Source organism: Acyrthosiphon pisum, chromosome X, assembly GCF_005508785.2.
Source record: "Acyrthosiphon pisum isolate AL4f chromosome X, pea_aphid_22Mar2018_4r6ur, whole genome shotgun sequence".
Classification (NCBI taxonomy): Eukaryota; Metazoa; Arthropoda; class Insecta; order Hemiptera; family Aphididae; genus Acyrthosiphon; species Acyrthosiphon pisum.
In genome coordinates, this window is record NC_042493.1 from 21,644,859 (window position 1) to 21,650,492 (window position 5,634).

Below are 5,634 nucleotides of genomic sequence, written 5' to 3' on the forward strand. Positions count from 1 at the left end.
TAAATATCATTAAATCTATGGTAAGAAAAATTATGATTTGATCACGTGCATTTTGATAAAAATGCAGAATGATGCAGCGTCCCGTGCGTGCCTCTTCAAAATGAGAGTAGGGGTACGCTAAAATTTCTGAAAAATTAGTTGGGGTACTCCGTCCTCCTGCGTCCCCCCCCAAGTCGAGCACTGTATTATACACAATTATAGGTACATTTATGCATTGTTATTATTTCCGAAAAAAAATATATGTATTGATGCTATTTGGTAGGTACCAAGCTTATATAGGTATATAAGCTTGTATTACGCTTTCAAGACTATACGGAGCTTAAATTAAAAATGTTATGAATTTTTAGCTACAAAATTGTTTAACTATATATACCTTTGGTACCAGGTAGGTTAGGTTAAGTTAAAGGGCTTATGTCAATTTAGTCAACTTTTCAAGGCAGTTGAAAGTTTGAAAATTCCTACTTTTAGTTCATTATATCCATACATATTTAAGGTATTTTAAAATTATATATATTACATTCTTAATGCATGTAACCATTAAAATTCTTGTTACTATGAATATTTAACGAGATAACTGTTATGCCCTTTTGATTTCACATTTTCTGACTTATGCCTTTTTTGTCCACGACTTATGTCTTTTTGATTTCACTTATTTTGACTTATGTCTTTTGGTCCAGGCATAAGTCATCATAGTTCTTACGCCTTTTCTACCAAACGTGGAAACGGTTACGTTTAGATATGCCCTTTTTATTTCTTCAATTATATGAGTAATATTCGTCACTGACTTATGCCAAATGTACAAAAAAGTCAGCAACAATTAAGCTTAAAATTTACGGAAAAAAAATTTTTGTGATAAATTAACTTAAGCCCTTTCTACCCGTAAGCAAAAAATTATACTTTCTTGATTTTGACGATTTTCGTCTTAATTTAAAGTTTAAATATTAAGAAAAAAAAATATTGTGACTAGATTTTTGTTATTTTTTTAAAGAAAAATATCGAAAATTTCAAATTATTATTTTATTTGGTAGAATTTTGAAATATAACTTAAAATAAATTAGTTTAAATATTTTAAAAATGTCGTTGTGATAAGAAAATGATAATTTAAGAGTGAGTTATTAGGAATAATAATTTTTGAATCACAGCAAAATAACAAAAATTATTGTTTTATGATAAATCAAGAAATTAATTAATATCCATTATCCAAGGACCTCAACATTTGAACTTCAATCACTCAAGCCTAATGTATTAAATTCAAAATTTTTATGAATTTTGTATAATTTACATATTTTTGTGATATTGACGAATTTCGTCAACATTTTAACTTTAAATGCTGATAATAAAAACTGTGGCTTTATATATTTTAATTACAAGTGTAAGAAAAACTTACGAGGAACTTTGTATTATAATTTCAAGCTTTTTACTCAAACAAAAATGGTATCATACATATTAGGTACCTACATATTAGGACATTAATCAAAAAACTAAAAAAGCCAAAAATTTCGTTGCACTGCTATAACATATAGAACTTTTTAATTAAAACACATAATTAGTTTTGTCAAAACTGTAGATTTTGACGAAAAGTTTCAGTTTTATAAAGTGTAGAGTGTTTTCTTTTTGCAAAGAGTAGAAAAATTGTTGTTATAATGACCCCCGCCCCTATTAAAAATAACAACTTAAAGTCTTAAATCATTTTGATACCCGAAACCACCCTTAAATATGAACATTCAAAATTTTTCATGGAAATGGACGCAAGTGTGAATCTAGCGTTATCTATATTCATCATCTAGTTTATTAGTTAGATTCGCACTTGCATCCATTCCCCCCGCACATTCCTGTAGCCCCCACCCCCCGCACAAGCTTACTCCAAACATTAATAGCGGTCCGGTTCCCCGTCACCCACCCTCCTATTTTTTTCCATTCTATCTTAGTCTGTGATGTAACCGTATACCTACGCATATACATACTGATTTATCTATTATCCATTTTAATTCTTCAACTTAATTATATGATTTAACGCAATACTTAATTATTATTTCTCCCATTAAGCCAAACTATTTATCGGCACAAAAAAATGTTACATCATTTATTAATTTTGAACGGACAAGTAAGTAGGTATATACATAAATAATAAGTACCTTATACCTACGTGAATCGTGATGCATATTTAAAGACATGTGTTGACAAAAGTAATAAAAAAACTCACACGATAATAACATGAAGTTTTGTTTAAGCTTTATGGTATATTATGCAGTAGGCAGAGCAGATAAATATTTAAATGTTTATTTAGTTTTCGCCGGTGGAAATAAAAATACATATTAGCGGTGTCTGCACTCTGCAATAATTATTATTACCGCGTTCTACTGAATATGTAATGAATTATGTATTTTAATAATATTAATAATTTTTAATGCATATAGCCATAAGCCGCTCTTGGAACTATATTATAATACACAATATAATATACAGTTATAGCATGTATTTATACTATACAAGTGCGTCGTGAATTCATTACAAAATTGTCCTGTAATAAAAATGGTTTTGTGAGAGAAATTTGTCATTAAATCCTGAAAATGTTTTTAAATTACCTATATGTTATAAGAATTGACGTATTTGTGACCACTGTGTATTGTTAATTATTACAAAATTGTGTAGTTTATATTTTATAATAAAAAAATTTTTATTTTAAATAATTTTTTTCTCTTACTCTTTTATCGTTTACCAGGTAGGTACGCGTTTAGATTTCATGTTCTGAAATTTCATGGTTCTCGAAAACATATAATATTATGTATTCGCAGAGTATACCTGTTTAGTGTATTATATTATATTTCAAATTTTAATAATTAATTATTTCGATACGTATCAAAGGTTACAATAATATTATTATGTTTAATGCAATTATTCGAAAATGTAATTATTGCTCCGCCGTGCACGTCAATGACATTATTTTGTGTTCTTGGATAATATAATGAAAATATTCATATATACCAACAAGATATACACGATACAACATATATACAAGACCGAGTTGGATAGAACGAATATAAGGGGTTTTAGTTTTCCCAACCTTCAAAAGTTCGAAGGTTTCTATTTTTTTTACCCATTTATATTATTTATTAGAAGTTTATTAAACATTTTATAAATTGTATCAAAGAACTAGATTATTATAGGTACGTATCTAATATTATCCTAAAATTAAGATTGGCTTCAAAAATATTTTGTATGGTCATCTTTTATTATAATGCATTCATATCTGATGGTTTAATATTTGTGGAAGATTGTAAGACACAATATTTAAAAAAAAGGTGGGAAATTTGGTGTCACTCTGCTGTACAGTAGGTACAAGTGGGTCACTGTAATGGATTGTGTTACATTTAAATTCAATGATATAATATTATTGTATACGAAAAACTATTTCGAGCGAAGACGGTCAGCATCATAGGCGCGTTTGAGATTTGGGGGGCTATAGGGCTAATAGGGCCTTACTTTGATAATATTGAATAAGCTTAAAACAAAATGAAGGAAATGTTTGGGAGGGCTATGGACATGTTTGGGGGGGCTTAGCCCCTAAGGCCCCCCCCTGTTTGCGCCTATGATGGTCAGTCATATATAAATGATATTACTAAGTATATTTGATGGTATTATTGTGAATAAAGTAATTTATATATAACCTATTTACGTGGAAACTTTTTTAAATTTTCAATCCTTATCTATAATAGTTTAACATTTTATACATTTTTAACTAAAAAATAGTTTTTAAATTTGATAAATGTATCAAAACTCGAACGTTAAATAGGTACTATTTAACTGCTATAATAACAATATATCAGCTAATAGCCTTGCAGTATTAAATTTTCAAGTTTTTTGACCCAAAAAATAAAATTTTATTGGCATTTATAGAAAAAAAAACTAAAAAATATATTATTGAAAATGTCCGTAAACAGCACAGAAAGAGTAAAAATTATTGAAAAATATCGAAAATACATAGTCAACATAAGTCATAACATATTATTTTATAAGGGATTAAAGATAAAATGTTGACTTAATTGGTAAATTTGAAAATTATTATGGATAACTAGTTAAAAATTCATAACATTTTTTATATTCATATCAAAGAAATGAAAAATGTAATACAATATAATTCCTCATAAGTTGTTATTTTTGGAATTAAAAAAAAAGTTGAGCGTAATTCCACGAGTATTTTTCATGAGCGTTTGATGTTTAAAATGTTGTCGAAATTCGATATTATTCATACGTAAAAAGCAATTTCTTGTTAAACGATTTTCTTATTTTGTTTTAATATAACAACGAATAACCGTAGATATTTGACATATTCACCATATGTTTACATATTTTATAATTTTCTAAACGTTAAGATTATTTATGAAACTTTTAGTTTTATTTCTATGAAGGTCGATAAAAATTTTTTTGCTGGGTTAAAAAACTTTAAAATGTGAAAAAATTCCCCATTTGTATTATTATGCCTATTAAAAAATATTTAAGTTACATTGGCACGATTTCATGGTTCAAACTTTCTCAAAATACGTTTCCAAAACATTTCCAAATTGTTTAATAGTTAAAAATGTATGAAATGTTTAATATTTATAAATTATAGCTAAAGATTTAAAGTTGAATAAAAACTTCTTCACAAGTAGTTCATACTTTAACTAAATTATTTAAAAATATATAAGCATAATTTTTTTTTTTATATATACCTATTTTAACTTAAAAAGTACAAAATCCAATATTTAAACAAACAAATAATTTTAGTTATTTTGATAGTAATTTAAAAATATTATTGCTGGGTACTTGAAACTCTGAAAGTACCTATATATTATTAATTACTATATTTTTTATACACGAAACGACATTTTCAAATGCAATATTTTTGACAAAAATCAATTGAACCTACTGTAACTGATAAAAATATAAAAATAATTTACTTTAATAGCAATATAAATACCTCTTAAAATGTAGGTACATACTTAGAGTAATATAGAGTATAAAATGACAGATCGTCTTCGCTCAGAATCTTTTTCTGTATCATTGAATTTAAATTTTAAATTTAACACATACAATATACATTAAGTACGCAGTAATTTACTCAATGATGATGAACACTCGATACCTACTGTATAGCAGAGTGCTATCCACTTTCTCCCTTTTTTTTATTACTTGGTAGTTAGTTTATATAGGTACAAGATTTATGATTATAGCCTATAGGCACAGGTTCATTTTACTAAAATATTTTTAGTAGGCCAACTATTTTTTTATCTACAGTGATAAACGTAGATTTTACACAATTTCCATTATTTTTCTAAATCATTTTAACAAAATGTTATGACTGCAGAATTTGATATTGATATTTAATATTTCATATTTCATATTCATAAGGTCTCATTTTTGTGAATACTTGCGAAGTTGCAATTAAGTTAGACTTTTATAGTTAAGAGGATGTCAGCGCACTATTCGTTTTCTCTCTCTGGCCCCCGCGCAACATAGACAAAACGCATTTACGCAAAATCATTTTTCCTATGCGTTCAAGTAATCTTAGAGTAAAGTCACGTATTACATCACAGATATAAAAGAATACTTTTGAGGGAATAACATATCGGTTTGTCTAAATATTGTCTCACA